We start from the raw sequence: 19,728 nt of genomic DNA on the forward strand, positions 1-19,728 counted from the left end.
ATAATTAAAAGATATAATTATATTATAATATATAATTATAAATCCATAATCTTCCAAGTGGCATTTCTAATAATTGTAAGGCCTATTCTCCTTATTAATAAAATGGGGAGGTTGGATTACATGGCTTCTAAGGTCTTTCCTAGATTTCTGAATATGAAATAAAATCATATTATGATCCTATGTTTAGGATCACAATTTTTGCCTCCACTTTGTCTTAAAAAAAAAAAAGCACAACAACAACACTTCCTTTGATTGTCTGGGAAAAGTCAGGAAGCCTCCTTGTAGCTTAAAGGTAAATTAAAGTCATTTGCTCACCTTTATCTGCTCTCTGTTCTATCTAGATGATGAGCAAAGGGCATGGGAGAATCCTGCTGGTCTTATTCAGCTCACAGAATATGCATTGCCTTTTCCCACCCTTTTCAGAACGGATATCCTTCATATCCTTTTCCTTCAAGTCATAATGAGGACACATTGTCTCAGGAAATGAGACTCCTCCTTAATGGAGCTCGGGAATACCATTCCACAGCAATTCATACTACTTCCCGTTCTCCTTCCTGCTCTTTTCCACAGCCGCCCTTTTGCTTGGGAGAGGCCCATGGGGTTATCAGTTCAATCTTGGCACAGGTCACTTGGGTCTCTAGGCAAAAAGATATCTGCCAGAGTCTTTTTGCTTATTAATGGGTTAACTCTATAGTATTTGTGGGAGGTTTCTTTTCTAATCATAAAAGTTAAAAGGGGGCTGAGGTATTAAGATTCCCAAAACAGTATTGCTTTCAGGTTCCCCTTAAAAAACAAAACAAAAACAAAACAAACAAACAAACAAAAAACTCCTTCCTATTCATCATTTGAGTCTGCAGTGCACCTAGGCCACAATCCCAAAAGTCATTCATGAAACTATTGACTGCAGTCTTATCATATTCTACCAGTGTGTTACCGAGCAGGCCAATTAATTCTCTTGGGGCTGGATATATATATATATATATATATATATATTTGTTAAGTGAGGGTGTTAGAATGGTCTGCTTACTAAAGAGGAAGAGAGATTAGACTGCACAGCTTAGTTCCAGACCTCAGAACCGAGATCAATGGTTAGAAGCTGAAAAACAATAATTGTAGGGTTGATAATAGCTTAGGTCCAAAAGACAAAATAATAACTTTAATAATCTAGTGTTTGACAAACCCAAGGACCCCAGCTTTTGGGATAAGAACTCAATGTTTGACAAAAATTGCTGGGAAAATTTGAAATTAATATGGCAGAAACTAGGCATTGACCCACACTTAACTCCATACACCAAAATCAGGTCAAAATGGGGTCATGAAGAATGAGATTATAAATAAATTGGAGGAACATAGAATAGTTCCACAGGGACCTGTATGTGCAAGAATGTTTGTGGCAGCCCTCTTTGTAGTAGCCAGAAACTGGAAACTGAGTGGATGCCCATCAATTGGAGAATGGCTGAATAAATTGTGTTATATGAATGTTAAGGAATATTATTGTTCTGTAAGAAATGACCAGCAGGATAATTTCAGAAAGTCCTGGAGAGACTTACATGATCTGATGCTGAGTGAAATGAGCAGGACCAGGAGATCATTGTATACTTCAACGACAATACTGTATGATGATCAATTCTGATGGACATGGCCCTCTTCAACAATGAGATGAACCAAATCAGTTCCAATAGAACAGTAATGAACTGAACCAGCTACACCCAGTGAAAGAACTCTGGGAGATGACTATGAACCACTACATGGAATTCCCAATCCCTCTATTTTTCTCCACCTGCATTTTTTATTTCCTTCACAGGCTAATTGTACACTATTTCAAAGTCTGATTCTTTTTGTACAGCAAAACAACTGTTTGGACATGTATACATATATTGTATTTAATTTATACTTTAATATATTTAATATGTATTGGTCAACCTGCCACCTGGGGGGAGGAGGAAAAAAATTAGAACAAAAGATTTGGCAATTGTCAATGTTTTAAAATGCATATATCTGGTAATTAAAAACTATTAAATAAAAAAATTAAATATTAAAGAAAAGAGAAAGAAAGAAACCTTTGTCAGCAGTGTTGTAGAGATTTTTGTTTAGGTATGGTTTGAACAAGATGATTGGTGAGATCTCTTACAACTTACAGTTCCTGACTCTACTTCAAAGGACTATAATAATAGGAATAAGGAAGAATTGTGAGAATTTTGTTTTGTTTTGTTTCAGCAAAATCCATGTGACCTTTCCTAACTTCCATCACCAGGTACCCAGTGCTTACCTACTTTCCTTCATTACAGTATTCCTTTACATTCCAGACCTTCCCCAGTCCTTTCCAGAACAACATCAGCATTTACTTAATTTTTTTTCATTGATTCAACAATTTTATTTAATGAGTGGGTTAAGGAAAATAAATTGATCAATAAGACAATTGCCTGCTCATGAGAATATATAATGGCGTAGAATCCTGCTCCCTTAAGATCCTATTGTTTAGTTTCTAATCTGATAAACTAATCCATTCTAATATATTAACAAGCACTAATATGCTATTTATGTCTCCTACCTCACAAACTATATATGTATGTATGTGTGTGTATGCATAACTTTTAAGAATATCTATGCAAAGGTGTTTTAATGCAGAAAAGTAATACTTATATTAAGCTATCAGACAAAACAATGGTCAACTCTGGGAGCATGTTCAGGAGTTCCCACAAGCATGTCTGGAAGGAAGTTCATGATGAAATGGGAAGCAGAGCTGCTCTAATACTAACTTTCACATACAGGTTCACCAAACATTAATTTATGCCTCTTGACCATGTTCTCAGAACTGGGCTACTGTATCACATCATTTTATCTTCCCAACAATCCAGGAGGTAGGCATTTTTATTATCCCCATTTATAGATGAGATAACTGATGCTGAATGACTTCCTCAGAGTCACAGAGCTATTAAATCTAGAAAACAGAATTTAATTACACCCAGTTTTCCTGACTCCAGCTCCAATATTTTATCCATTGCCATCTAGCTGCCCGGATTAATGAGGTATATTTTTAGATAGATGCATTTTGTAGCACAATTCAAATCAAATGGCTTTCTTTTTCTTTGAATGTTTTGTGTATGCAGTTAAGATGGCTCAGTAGATAGAGTGCTAGACCTGGAGTTAAGAGAACCAGAGTTTAAATACAATCTCAAGTTTTTACAAGCTATATGATCCTGAGCAAGTGACCTAATACCTGTCTGTCTCAGTTTCCTCAATTATAAAATGGGGATAATAATAGCAAGTACCTCCAAGGTGTGACACAAGAAGTGATATTTGTAAAATACTTAGCACAGTACCTGGCACATAGGAGGCACTTCAATAAATGCTTTTTACCTTCTCTTCACTCACATGACACAGAAATAAAGTGTTATAATTTATTTTCTCTTCAATGGAAAAGGAGAACTGCCCTTTAATCACCTCATTGAGTGGATCAGCTGAGGAGTATGTTATCTGAATTTCAGATCCCGCATTAATTGGCCACATGTGGGGGCTATTTCCAGATACTAGAGCATCATAAAGCCATTTCCACTTTGACAAAATAACTTGGTAATTAGCAGATCAGAAATTCAATTCAATAAATAATTATCAAGAACCTGATATGGGGTAGGCACTGTTCTGAGCTTGTTTGTGTGTGTGTGTGTGTGTGTGTGTGTGTGTGTGTGTGTGTGTGTGTGTGTGTGTGTGTGTGTGTGTGTTTTACCGGGAGGGGGTTGCAAAGAAGATAATTCTTGACCCCAAGGAGTTTATAATCTAATAGAGAAGAGCTTATGTAAAAGAAAGTTGAAAAGAGGTGTTGCGCTACATAGTATAGTTTTACAATATTTGCTTGCAGAGTGGAAACCAGTAAATCCACTGATGGGAAATAGAAAAGTACCTGGAAAGGTTTTGGTTTGTTTTTTGTTTTTTTAATAGGAAATATATTGCTCCTTCCTCTATCTCTCAAATCAGAGGGGAAAGAAGCAATTGAGGAAGTTGAGAAGGTCTGCATGGTGATGAAATTTCAGGTAAAATAGGGTACTGGTGTAGGTAGCTGGTGCTACTCAGACACACCTGAGGAAGGTATCTGGCAAAGAGGAGAAGGTCTTGGAGAATGTGGAATCAAAATTAGAGTAGAGGGAAAGAGGGTAATGAGAATTGCTGAAATTTAGCCAGCTGACCCAAGCAATGGTATAATCTGTCAGTGAGAACAACTGGACTCATAGTATATAGAAACCCCGGCAGCCCTGCTGATGAAGCCAAAAAACAAAATGTGCTAGCCAATCTCACTAAAAAGTATATAACTTGAAGCATGAAATACCATGCAAAAGATTTTTATTCTTTTTTAAAAGAACATTGCAATGGTTCAAACCTTGGGTCCCTCACTTAATAGTTGTGTGGTCCTAGACAAAATACTTCATCTCTCTGTACCTTAATGATTCCTTTAAAAATAAATAAATAAGTTAATAGGTTCCAAAGATTCATCTGAAGTTTTGGGAGGACCACGTTTACAGCTAGATTGCATGTTTGATCCAGGTTTTTAGATTATGCAATTTTAAATTTTTACTTCAATTTTCTGATGATTCTTAATTTTACTCCTTTTTAATGGAGCAGATTATTACCTGCCCATGACTTATTGGAGGATAAACATTAACTCATGATGTCTCAATCTTGGGGTCATAGTCTTATTTTTAAATTATTGTAATAATCATATTTCAATAAGATTAGCCTCCTTTGCCACAGGATTATATATTAAAAGGGCTTTTGAGTGTTCGTGTGTGTGTGTGTGTGTGTGTGTGTGTGTGTGTGTGTGTGTTTTCCCCATAAAGGTATCCATAAGCTTCCTCAGATAGCCAAGAGTCCAAGACACCAAAAAGGGTTAAGTACCCCTGCTTTAATGTATTTTTTTTGTTCTTTCAAATCAAATGCTTATTTTTTTCTCTCAAAATAATGAAGAAATAAGTATTGTGGAATCTTATTCTGTGATTATATCAATGTGGACTGCATGAAAAAGTCCTGTTTTTTATTATTATTAAAGCTTTTTATTTTCAAAACATATGCATGGATAATTTTTCAACCTTGACCTTTACAAAATTGGTGTTCCAAATTTTCTCTTCCTTCCCCACCAACTCACCTAGATGGCAAGTAATCCAAAATATGTTAAACATGTTAAAAATGTATATTAAATCCAATATATGGATTTATACAATAATCTTACTGCACAAGAATCTCATTTTCTTCTCTTTCTTCAAGAATGCCTTTAGTATATGTATAGATTATTCTTATAATTTTTAGAGATGGGAAAATAAGCATAAGTTTCAGTAGTTACTGACATTTTTCTTAGTGTTAGGTTTATGTTTTTTGCAAGTATAACTTCCAAGATATTTTCTACACATCTGATATCCTTTCCTCTTTCAGATATCCCCTTTACCCATTAAAACAAAACCCTCTATTTGATTCTATTATAACCTTATACATCTTCTCCCTTTTATAATTAAAATTCAAGAATAAGTAGTCAACACTCATTGCTGTCACTTAAGGCAGAAATACGTTATTAGTTAAGGCATTTATCATTTTATTGGAGCAAATCCAAACCATGTTAACTCCAGCATAGATTTCCTTGATGTATGTTAGGATTCTTACTAGGTACTAAGACAATGGAATTGATAGAGACAATAATTAACTAATTTAGCATAGTTCAGTATGACTGATCCTACAAGGAGATGTTATGGGCCAGAACTTGAAACAAGGTACTAAGTGGAATTGATGAGATAATGATTCTCTAATTGAAATGTACTTAATACTTACTATAATTCCACAAGATTCACACCTTTAAAAGAGCATATATAAGGAGAAGCTCTCAGGGCCAAAGAGGACATGCCCACTAAAGGACAAGCCACTTTTGGAGGAGGAGATATTCATTCCATTTTCCACCTTTGTGCTGGCTGGAGACATTTAGAGGAAGCTAGAGGCTCAAGCTGGCAGAAGCAAAGGACTAGTGGCAAGAGCTCTAGATATTATTTTCCAAGAAAGGTAACCGGGCCCAAGAAAGGAGACAGAAAATAAAGGATTTGGACTTTAACTTCTGGCTGCATTTGAGGTGATTATTGAACTGAAATGAAAATAAGGCTGCCTCCAGAAGCTCCCCAAGAAACTTGCTCCCAGAGAGCATTACACTTTAGAGAAGAATATTACAGATGTATATTTGGACCAGTTCAATAGTTTTTCTTTTCTTTGCTCTCTTTAGCATTATTTCTCCTTCTTCATTCAGCATATAAAGGACTATGATATCAGAACCCATATGTGGAGGAGGCAGCATCTTGATGGATAAAAGGGCTTATTATTTCCTTTCCAAACAATTTCAGTCATTCAACTATTACTTATTAAGCACCTACTATGTGCTAGACGTTATATAAATGCTAAAGATATAAATAAAATGAAAAGATAAATGTATATACATGCACATATACCATCCATGCTGTCAAGAACTTTAAAATCTAATAGAGGAGGGAACATCCAAAAATTATGAACAATAAAGATGTATCAAAAATTAATTGGGAGCAGTCTCATAGGAAGGGACTAGAATTAAAGAGGACTTGGAAAGTCTTGCCAAAGAAGGTGGGACTGAAACTGAAAACAGAAAGAAGTCAGAAAGAAGAAGGAGAGAATTCATGTGATGGGAGACTGTGAAGGAAAATGTTTAGAATCTGGAGATGGATATTCCTATGAAAGGAAAAGCAAGGAAGCCAGTGTCTCTATCACAGAATATAAAGAAAGCAACAAGATATCAAAAAACAAGAAAAAGGATAGGTTATGAATATCTTTGAGAACTAAATAGAGAATTTTATGTTTGATCATGGAGACAATAAGTAGCCACTGGAATCCCTTGAGTGTGTGTGTGTGTGTATGTGTGTGTATGTGTGTGTATGTGTGTGTGATATGGCCAGACCTATTTTAGGAAGATCAACTTGACAATTGAGTGGAAGACAGATTGAAGTATGTAGCTACTCCAACCTGGAATATTCAGTAATAGTCCAGGCATAAGGTGATGAGGTCTGCCTCAAAATAGTGGCTATGTTATGAAAAATGGGAGCAATATACAAGATATTATAATATTAGAAATGAAAAGACCTGACAACTTAGCAGATATTATGATGGAGAAATAGGAAATAAGGAATTAAAAATGACACCTAAGTTGTGAGTATGGGTGATTGGGGGATTAATGGTGTTCTTAAATATAATAGAAAAACTAAGAAGAGAGAGTTTTCTTTTGGGTGGGGATAAATTTAGTTTTGGACATGATGAGATTCCAGTGTCTATGGGACTTTGATTTAATATATCCAGTAGGCAGCTGGAGGAAATAAAGTTAAGGCTAGTCAGGTAAAATTGAGAATTATCTGCAAGGAGACAATAATTGAAAACATGGATGCTGATGAGATCACAAAGTGAACTAATACAGAAGAAGATAATTAGGCTTACAGCAGAGTCTTTGAAGGGGAAGACACCATCATAAAGGAGAACTAGGAGACAACAGTGTCAAAAAAATCTGGAAAATTAAGATTATTAAGAAGAAAAGGGTGATTAAAAGTCAAAGTCTTCAGAGAGGATAAGAAGGATGAGGATTAAGAAAAGACCAATCAATTAGGTAACTGTGAAATTATTAATACCTTTGGAGAGGACAATTTCAGCTGAATGATGCGATATAAAGCCATACTACAAGCAGTTAAGAAGAGTTTGAGAAGAAAGGAAGAGCTAGATACCAAGAGTAGGAGGCTTTTTCAAGAAATTTGATCCCAAAAGGAAGAAAAGATATGGGAGGAAAGCTAGCATGAATGGATAGACCAAGTGAGGGTTTGGGGGGTTTATGAGGGTGGGGGAGATATAGGCATGATAGGCAGTATGGGATAGGGAAGCAACCAATAAATGAGAAACAATTGAATAGTAATGAAAGCAAATGAATAGTAATAGAATAAACATGATAAAGAAGACAATCTACTAGAGAAAGCAGGATAGAATGGGACTACTTCTGCAAGGAGAGAGTTTGCTTTGGGAGGGAGAAATGTCACCTTTTCATATGAAACAGAGATAAAATAAGATGATGACAAAAGGTACATGAAAGATATGTGATGAGGAAGAGGGGAGAAGGAGCTTCTCTGTGAATTACTTCAGGTTTTATTTCCTATCAAGTCTTCACATTATTTCTCTTTCCTCCTCCATTTTTATATCTCCCTCTCACAAGCTTTGCTCCCCAATGCCAAGAATTTCTTGAGCTTTAAAATCTGACTCTTCATGCTTCTTCTATCCTCTACTTCTCCTTCATTTTCTACTTCACTGCATTTATCTACTCCCCAAAAGAGCAGTAGCAACAAGTATAGAAATAACAGGGGAAAGTAAGAGGAGAAGCTTTTATAATACTATGATTAGATAAATGATTCCTGAATAACAGAGAATTGGCTGTACACTTATTGGTGACTATTAATTAAGAACATATATTCGGAAGGTAAGGATAGCTGATTTTGCATTCTGGATCTGGCCAAAGAGAGCCCCAAGCCACAGGAACTTTGACATGAGGTTGAAAGCAATTCATTCAAGGGATCAGATTCTTCATCGAAAAATGTTCTCTATTGTTTTCAAAGTACAAGATGCAGTTCTTAAAACAGAACTGAGCCTGTGTGTCGATCAACATCACAGCAAGGATTATAGAAATATCTAATGTAACACATTACCAGAGAAACTAACTATATATTTAGATCATAGATTCAGAAAGGGCAATGACCAGTAAAATAATACACTTAAACACTTCTTGTGCATGGTGCCAAGAGCTTGAAAACATGGTGATATTTTCCAGGGAATAGTACCATGTAATCATATTTATATTATTCAGCTAATGATTGATGTTGCTATTTTTCTTTTTTTTTTATTAGTGTAAAATTTTTCTCTCTTGAATTTTCAGAGACTAAAACTTTGAGGCTGTTAGTAGCAATATAATTAGCTAGATACTTAACAGATAGTAGCAATTCATACCTTTGTATAAGTTTAATGTCTACAAAGTCTAACCACCTGATGGTGAAATCCTGACTCAGGCAGTTACTTAGCTTGTGATCCTGAGCAAGGTTCTTAACTTCTCTCAGCCTCAGTTTCTTCATTCAAAGAATGTGAATAATATTATTAGTCTAACAGTGTTATTGTGAGAACCAAAGGAGACATTTGTAAAGCATTCTGCAAACTTAAAGTGCTCTACAAATGCTAGTTATTATTGTTATTTTCATCATCAAGTTTACATAATACATTAGCATGAGTATTATTTCTCTTATTATACAATTAAGCAAAGCAAGACTCTTAAAGATCAAGTAGCTTTCTTCTACCACACAGCTTTTAAGTGATTGAACCTAGATTGAAATCAAATAGTAGTGTGCTTAGTGTGGCACATCATCCATGGCATATAAATGCTACCTATCATTATTATTAAATCCATATCTTCTGTGTCCAAACCCAGGTCTCTTTTTTCAGCCCCATATAATGGATATTAATGATCTGAGATTTGAATTAATGATCCTGGATAGATGAATAATTACTTTGAATAAATTTCTCCTCATGGGAATATTATGAACTAGTAATGAATTTTTACAAACTATCACTGATACATTGGAATTACTCCAGTATCTAATATTCACTTCTCTCTGTTTTCTAAATAGTGTACTCTCCTTATCCTCCTTCTATTTGTCCTGCTACCTATGCTCTCTCCCCTTTACTGAATCTTCATCCACAAGATGTTTTCCAATATTCTCTCCTGGACCCCAGTGTCCTCTCCTCTCCTGGTTTCAATTATTATCTCTATGCAGATGACACTCTAAGATCTACTTCTAAAATAATTTTTTAGCCTTAACATCTCTCCTGACTTCCAATCTCAACTCTCTAAGTATCTGTTGGACGCATCAAACTGGATGCTCTGTAGAAACTTAATTTCATTATGTCCCAAATCAAACTCATCATGTTCATGCCCTGCCCCCAGTACTACTCTCTTAGTGACTTCCCTATTGCTATGGAGGAAATTGCCATATTTTTAATCACCTACGCTCTCAACATGGGTGCTATTCTTGACTCCTCATTCTCTGTCATCTCACCTCCAATTTATCCAATCAGTTGTAAAATTCTATTGTTTCTACCTTATGCCATCTCTTTCATATGCCTCCTTCTCTCTTCTAGCAAACCTGATGTAGGTTCTTAGCATCTTTCACTTGGATTAGTACAGTAATCCAATAGTAACCCTCAAGGCTCTCCATTCCATTTCACCTCTTACTTGACTATCAAACTGATCTTTCTAAAGTATAAGTCTGATAATGTCATCACCACCCTTATTCAAAAAACTCTATTGGCTCCTTAGTGCCTCTGAGATCAAATAAAAAACCCTTCTCGTCTTTTAAAGCTTTCAAAACCTAGGTTCTCCCAGCTTCCAAATTCTTTACATTTATCCCTCCATGTACTGCAATTTACAGGAAGCCAATTGGCTTCTTTGCTGTTTTATATATAGTACAATCTATCTGTAGATTCTGAACATTTTCATTGGTTGACCCAACCCCCCATCCTTTCAGATTCATTAGCTTCAAATCTCAACTAAAGTTCTATCTTTTTACATAAATCCTTAATCTTTGATTCTTCCCTCTCAGTCTATCCTAACTGTATCCTCTCTTGTTATTCCATAGTTTTTTGTATATTGCTTCCTTCACAGACTATGAACTCCTTGAGAGGAACGATCACTCTTGTTTGCTCTGTGCCTTTCTTCATGTCACAGTGGGAAACTCAGTGTCTTGTACAGAATAGTATCTAATAAGTGTTAATTTTATGATTGGATTTGATGGGTGTGTAATCTCATCATGGAATATCATCCATGCCCTATCATTTTGTATTTCTCTGGTCTACATCTTCCTGTCAATCCTCTACAGAGAGTCCATCCAGAGTAATTCATGTCTTCCTCTAGTCTTTTGTGTTTATTTGTTATCCCTGGTAAAGGCAAATGACATGTATGCTAGTGATGCTAAATATTGCTAAAAGAAATTAGACTTTACTATGAGCTTATTAAATTAAATCTTGCATATCTAAACAAAAACTCTAGTTCTAGAGAGGCTTTACTTAATTTCTAGAATGCCCTGTGGTATATTTGAAAGATGTAGAAGAAGTAGAATTCAAATCTTGGCTTTCCCACTTGTATGACTTTAAGCAAATCATTTAATCTTGTTCAACCTTAGCTTCCTCTTCTTGAAATTGACTGAAGTAGGTGACCTCTAATGTCACTTCTAATTCTAATTTAGTGCTTCTAGAGAGGTCAGGAGATATAAGATATGTAGAAAAAAGTTTCCTATCCTATCCATAGGAGCAATTGAAAGTGAAAGCATACTTCATCCTTAAAGAAACTAGTTTTTCTTTCTTGCCATTAAAAATGTTTAAAGAATTTTGAGTATTTCACATCATAAGAAACAATTACCATGATTTAGATAGATTGCTTTTACAAAATATCATCTGTAATATAGAGAATATCTCTAGAGACTTTCTGCTGCAATGAGGATCTGCCAAATGGAGCCAGGAAGAGTTGATAAACAAATGATATCAATCTATGTTGCTCAAATTTGTGTTGTTCTCTTCCATTACTCAAGGTGTTTCCAATTATCTCAAGAGAATATAGTGGTATCCTCAAAAGGCTCTTGAAACAAAAGTAAATTCATTTAAATTGCTCAAACAAATAGGGGTACAATGAGATAAAATCACTAAGTTGCTGAAGAACAATTTAAGAGCCCATGTTGTTTTATTATTTGCAGAAACTCCAGAGAATATGGTTTCTTTTATATTTTTGAATTTGTTGCTGTTGTTGTAAATATATTTGTTCTTGCAAATGAATTTGGAATTTATTTTAACATGTTTAAGAAGAAAGTGTTATTGATATAAGAGAATGACAGATGGTGATTTGTGTGTATATTTTTACATATATACATATATATGTGATTATAAATGCATGTGCTTGCTAAAACTAAGTTGGCAGCAGTCTTATAGATTATCTGGTACAACCTTTTTATTTAAAAAAAAGTAAAAGTTTTATTGACACCCTTTGCTTTTATATCATATTTATTTCTTCCCAGGAAAATTTTTCCTTATAAACTTGTTTTTAATCAGCAAAATCAACCAACATATAGACCATATCTGTTATGTAAGTAACATTCTATATGGCTAGTCCCTTATACTTATATTCTACTTATGCTCATAGTAAAGTAGATATCTATTCTTATCTTGTCTATAGGATTAAAAAGTAGATCATTATGATTGTCTCTCATTTTTCATTTTATTGGTATTTTCTATTGAGATTGTTGTAGGTATTATGTATACTATTTTCCTGGTCTTCTTACTTCTTTCTGAATTAGTTCATGGCTTATAACTTTCTCTGAATTCCTCATATTCATCATTCATTCAGTGCAATGGTACCCCATTATATCAGCATATCACAATTTGTGTAGCCATTTCCAAATTAATTTGTGCCTATTTTGTTACTTATTCTTTGATCCTATAAAATACTACCATGGATTTGTGCAGTCTTTTTGCTTTTAAACCCCTTCAGACATATGTCTAGCAAAGTCATCAAAGTGCATGACTATTTTAATCACTTTTTTTCTTAATTCCTTCAATTTACAAGAGAAAAAATGAGGCTCAAAGAAAGTAAATAAACAGTGTTGTAGATAAAATACTAGAATTAGATTCAGAAGACCTAAATCTCAGCTATATTACTTTCTACTATGTGGGACCCTAGAAAAGTTACTGTTAACTTATCTATACCTCCGTTTCCTAATCTGAGGGATTAAGCGATTACAAAATCTGGTTATATATTTAAAAGTCAATGATTTGATTGTTCATATAATACCACAAAGGCAAAGGGAAAAGGAGAACTGATTCCAAGGATTACTCTTTGCTCTTCTTATAGTCATATGCACAGAGTCACTTTCTCTGGGTATGTTTGTGGCATGTTGATGGATACATTGTGATTTTCATAGTAGACATATTGTCCACACCAAAAAAATCACAAGACTTTGAAGTATATACAGAGTTGAGTGTTGCCTTTTCTAGTGTGATTTTGGTTAAGCTAATGTTCTTCTCTATGCTTTAAAATTCTTTTAAAAAGGATTGATTTGTGAAGTGCCTGCAGATCTAAATCCTAATATGATACTATATTTATATGGTATTTTTATTCACTCTATAATTTACTAATCACTTTCATGCAGATTGTCATATTTGAACATCACAGCATGCAGGGCAAGTAATATCCCTTTCAGAACATAGGTTCAAAGAGATTGAAATTTAAATCAGGACACACAACTGTGTGAACTGAAGCAAAACCAGTATTAAAACCTATACAGTCTAGTGCCCTAAGGTAACTCCATATTAAAAAACATCCTTCTCTACCCCACTTCTAAATTGCATCTATTCTGGGGTCTCTCCAGAATCTGATTAAGTACAAACACTTGAAGCCCATTCATACTCACCCTTGAGTAGACTCAAATCTCTATATGGCCTTCTCTTCTATCTTCTAAAATAATGGTGATTATTAAGAAAAAGCTGTATTTCACTATATTGTGTTTCCTTTTAAATCTAATATATTTTATTTTAAGTATTTAGAAAGATTCTGAGAATAGATGTCACCAAATTATGGAAGGGATCCATGATACACAAAGAGCTAAGAATTCCTCCTCTAAACCTTTGTAACTGATTGTACAAATTTATTATTGCTCCAATGAATAGCACTGGTTTCATGCCTTGATTTCCATAACTTCCTTTAAAACTATATTGAAACTATTTTTAAAGGATTTATAGAAAGAAATACCATTTATCTCTTCCCTGAGATTCTACCTAAGAGTATTCCTTTGATTGATTATTCTTGTCTATTGCCTAAGTCAAAAAGAAAAATTTTCATCAATCATTGATAAATTCTGTTTCTCAGACATGAGCATCAGAAAGGATGGAAAGCAAGGGAGAGAGTTATAGTATTCTTTATACAATTATTGAATGATTTTGTAGCATCAGCAATTTACTGATATCAGGAAAGGCAAAAAAATCACGAACCCTTACCAATGGTATTTCATAAACTAAAGAGATGGATAATTTAAGAGATGTCTCCTGCCTTTGGGATACATACAGGGATTAAATTATCAAGTCTTTTGTTCAATCTTCTTTTGTGACTGGGCCTAATTATAGATTTAGAACTTGTTGGGAAGCTAATGTCACAAAATAGATTTATCCTTGTTTTCAAAAGGTAATCTTTTTAAATTACCTGTTTCTTTATGATGGAGCAACTCTATATAAATATCCCAGAGATGGGTCTATACTGCTTGTTTCAAGTGAAAGGAGAGTGTTTTTATTTTTGTTGGAAAGAACATCTTTCCATCACTCACAAAATACTTAATGAAGAGAGTGAAAGTATTGTCATAAGAGCTTGAGTAAAATTCTGCCTGCAAAAATGTAAGATAGGAACCCTTCTGAAGATAAAAGGATGCTCTCTTCCCAAGTATTTTCCTTTAAAGAGTACTGTCACCACTGGGTGAAGTTTCAGGCATTTTAAAGTAGCCACTTGATATTTGATAATAACGAATTGTTTTTTTTTAAGGTGTAGGGGTCTCCAGGAGGAGGGTTAGTGTATATTCTCAAGTTCATCATCTTGTCTTTTCAGAACCTAGGACATTTTTGACATGTGTGCTTTTTAAAGTTTTACCATAAGAGCGGATTAGAAAATTTTATTAGAATTTAATGAAAGGATGAGAAGAAAAGTGATAAATCATAACAAACCCAGAGCAGGAAAGCACAATTACTGATCAACTGAAGAAAGCAAAACTAGCCCTGAATGTTTTCCTTCTGAAGGAGGGGGGAAATCATTTGCTTAAACAAAATCCTGCTGACTATGGATGGTCTAATAACACAAACCCTGGGAGCCAGGGGAGGGAGGAGAGTCAAAATAAACATCAGTTTTGTTTAATGTTTAAAATGCCATGGGCATTTAAGAATCCTCCCAATAAAGAAACAAATACTTGAAAAAGAATGTTTTTGCTACCGCAAAATTGTTGCTGTTTCATGCGTGCCTATGGTGATGAAGAAAGATATATTGATGTCTCAGAGAAACTGGTCATTTTCTATTATTTTCAGCTCATTTTCAATCATTTTCTTGTAGTAACTGGATGTATTCTTTCAGCAGCTAATATTCAGATACTACAATCTCTTTTCATACATCTCAGAATTTGGGATTTAGAATCAGCAAGATAATTTCCTTCTGCTTTGGAATAAGTATTGGCATTGATTCTTCAACTTGATCATTAAAAAATATAGCTTTACCCACTAATTTTCCAAAAACATCAGACTCATTTGTTTGACTTTATTAATCAACTTCAATAAGCAAACTAGCTATAAGTAGCAAATATAATTTGAAATTGCATTAGTAGAAATTATTACTGGTTTTTCTTGCAAGACAGTTCCTCAAAGAGATTAATTTTATTTGATTTAATAAAACAACGTAATAAGTAGTATCTATATGTAACATATATATATATATATATATACATACATATATATATACATATACACAGATGTTTATGTTCAGTTTGTATATGTGTGCATATATGCACAAATATAAATAATATGCAAATACAAATACTTGTTGAAAATCAGCAAAGATAGTGTGTCTAAGATGAAAACTAATTTTAATTACATCCTAAGTTTACCAACATCTATAATTAAAAATACAGTATAGCTATATTGACCTTTTATGCATTTATTTATGTCATTTTTCTCACTTTGCTTTTTAGTATTTAAGAATTTAGCTGAGTTTCAATCCTATCTCAGATGGTTAATAATTGTACAACCTTAGACATTGTAGACCTTATACTCTGAATTTCAATTTTCTCATTTGTTAAATAAGAGTAAACATAGAATGTACTTCATAAGGTGGATATGAAGATTAAATGAGATAGTGTAGGTAAAACATATTTCAAACATCAAAGCATTATGTAAATATTAACTCTATTATTTATTTTTATTTGGAGTAAAATGAACTGATATTTGATCATGGTAAAATTTTTAAAATGCTAGAAAGAAAAAAAAGTCAACAATTTTGTTAATTCAACACAGCTGATCCAGTAAACAATGCATATAATCCTGAAATTTAAATGTCCAATCACATTTTAATCCTTAACCAAAAAAAATCTTATTTTTCCCATTTCTTTTCAGATATAGTATTATCTTATTCTAATGTTTATGTATTCATTGTGCCTTTTGGATGTGTTTATAGTAATTTTTCCTGTATGTTTAAAGTTAGATTTTCTTTTTTTCACCAACAGTTGATTATTCATTGTTAACTGGCAAAAACAATTCTTCTTTGGGTGTTTTGCTTTTGTCTTGTTAAGTTTAAAAATGTTTTTTTCATTAAATGTTATAGTTTTTCAATTAACAAGCATTTATTTTTTTATTCCTCCCACCCTCTTCCCCACTGGGGGGAAAAAGAAGAAAAAAGAAACTAAACACATAAAAGATATGTTTTGACAAGCAAAACAGATTCCTATATTGACTTTTCCCAAAACCATGTGTTTCATTCTTTACTCTTGAATCCATTAACTCTCTGTCGGGAGGATCCTTAACCGTAAGACTTCTGGAATCATGGTTGATCATTGCACTAAACAATTTTTAAGTATTTCAAAATTGGTTATTTCTACAATGAGGCTGATTTTACATAAATTGTCCTTTACTATCATTTTGCAACAATTCATAAAAATCTTGGAAAGTTTCTCTGAAGCATCTCTTTCATCATTTATTATACCACAATAGCATTCTATTACATATATATATACATATATATATATATACATATACATATATATATATATATATATATATATATATATATATATATATATATATATATATATATATATATATATATATATCACATTTTGTTCAACCACTTGCCTTGATGGGGACTTCTTTAGCTTCTAATTCTTTTTCTTTGCCAGAGAGATAGAGACAGAGACAGAAGAGACAGAGACACAGAGACACAGAGAGATAGACAGAGAAAGAGACAGACAAACAGACAGTTAGAGGCAGAGAAAGACAGAGAGAAAGAAGGAGGAAGGGAGGAAAGGAAGGAGGTAAAGAGGAAGGAAGGGAAAGAGGGAAGAAAAGGACAGGGGGAAAAGAGGAGAAATTCCAGTACTACTAGTGATAACAGTGCATTGAAAGGTATTCTAAGTTTGGTAACTTTTGGAAAGACTTTCCAAATTGCTTTCCAGAATGGCTGATCCAGTTCACAACTTCATCCATACTGTTTAATGTGTTTGTTTTTCCACTGATCCTCCTATATTTGTTATTTTCCTTTCATTGTAAATTTTGCCAAAATGAGAGTGCATCATGAGATCTGAGTTTAATTTTAAAATCTCAAATTATTGGTGATTATCACATTTTTCCATGATTATTGCTTAGATTTCTTCCTTAGATAATTTCTTTGAAACATTTTTTTGTGTTTATATCTTTGAAACATTTATATTTTGGTGGAATCATTTATTCATAAAAATGTTAATCATTCCCATATATATTGGAAAAAGACCATAAACAAGAAAAAAATTGCTGCAAAGATTTTTTCCCTCAGAGTTACTTGGTTATCTTCTAATTTTGGCTGCATTAGTTGTTTTTTTTTTTTTTTTTTTTTGGTAAGACATATATGTATGTATATTGCATATATATTCATCTATAGATTATATATGTGTATAATCTTTATACATATATATTTATTTATCCAGTTAATATTTATCCATATTATCTTATCAGGAACTGTTCCCTTTACCACAGAGATAAAAGGTAATTTTTCCACTTCTTTAATTTTTTTTGATAGGAAAATCAGAAAATCTCAACACCAAAATGAGTTAATAACGTATTTCCTATCTTATCCAATGCACATGTTTCACATATATTCTGATTTCACTTTCTCAAAGTTGGACCAGCCACATCTGCCCCTCAGGTAATATTTATTAATTGATTAAACATTAATTTTTCCCTCTCCCTTCTTTTATTCCTGCCTCCTTGCATTTCTTCTTTCTTCCTTCCTTTTTCCCTCCTTTCCTCCTTTCCCCTTCCTTTCCTCTCCCCCTTTCCTTTTTCTGTCCTTCCTTCATTTCTTACTCCTTTCTTCCTTTCTTGACTCCTTACCTTCCTTCTTCCTTCCTTGTTTCTTCCCTCTTTCCTTCCTCTTCTTTCTCCCCCATGTTTTTTTTTTTCTCTTTTTTTCTTAGTTTACCATGTTCTAGACATAGACCTATCAAGAAATCCTAGCTTTGCCTAACTCTAGCAACAACCTTCAAAACTAAGGAAATGTTCTGGCATCTTTCTTCTCTCTGACAAACAAGCTTAAAAGATTAAATATATTTTAAAAATTGCCAAACAACTAAATCATATTATACAGAAGTCATTTTGTGCACAGGCGTTCAACATTATTTAAACCAGAAAATATTTTGTTCAATTTCTTTAAAAAAATCTAGAGCCTAAGTTTTGAAATTATCAGGGTATATGAAAGAAAAAATGAAAATGTATAAAATGTATTCTAGTTCATACCAAACAATTTATGTCTGAAATAATAACAACAAAAATATAAGGTGGCAGGATTGGAAATGAAAAATATAGAAGTTATAATGAAATACCTCTTTCTTCATCATCAAAGTCTTGATTAAACAACTGAAATAAACTTTATGACAATAAGTATCAACATGTTTATTGTTTTTCAAGGCTCTTTAATTGTTCTTAGGAACCAAAGTATCCCTTCAAAGAGAAGAATGCACCAATGTTTACTTTGAAGACAAAAGAAGAAAACATAACTGTATTTAGAAATAATATCATCAGAAAAGACCTTCAAATATAGAAAACTATCATTTTTACAAAGGCTTTTAAAATCTAATTTCACTGGGTTCCCACTCCATGGAAACCTTATAAGCTTCAACAGAAAGCTAAAGTTCTAAAATCCAAATGGAAAGACCTCAGTCAGCTCTATCTTAGTCATGATTGAGTTTGAACTATCTTAGACAAATGCATCCCATTTATGAAATAAAACAAAATGTCTGGATCAGCTGTTTGCATAGTCTCCCTCAGGTACCCATTCTAGTAATGCTCACTATTCAGAAGGGATAGTTTTGTTTTGTTTTTGCTAACCTAAATCCCTTCCCTTATCTACTATCAGTCCAAAGGGCACAGCTGGTGACCATCTGGACAATATCCTTTCTACTCAGAGGAGGCTATTTCTTTGCCCCTTGGCTTGATTCTCTCCAGGTTATATATTCCTTTGTGCTTTCTCTATTGAATCTAAGATTCCAACTCTCTAAGGAGTTATAATGACTTAAAAGAACAAGGAAATTCTTGGCCGTGATAGTGGGATGGCTTTTTACATTATCATATCATGCTATTGTGACATGGAGAACTCTATCTTATGGGAGAATGATTTTTCTAATTTTCTAGTTTCCAATATTCATTACAACCAAGATTCTCTTTCATCAAGAAAGTTCCCAAGTAGTTAGAAGACCACAAGGGGCATTCCACTGTATATCATAATAGAATTCAACAAGAGGTGCTGCTCTAATACGTATGTTCCCATTATAGCATATTCCAGATGTGGCTACTTAAAATGATGTTAAAACAGATTTCTGGCTCACTATGGATAGTATCATG

The sequence above is a fragment of the Sminthopsis crassicaudata genome, chromosome 2 (assembly GCF_048593235.1).
Source record: "Sminthopsis crassicaudata isolate SCR6 chromosome 2, ASM4859323v1, whole genome shotgun sequence".
NCBI lineage: Eukaryota > Metazoa > Chordata > Mammalia > Dasyuromorphia > Dasyuridae > Sminthopsis > Sminthopsis crassicaudata.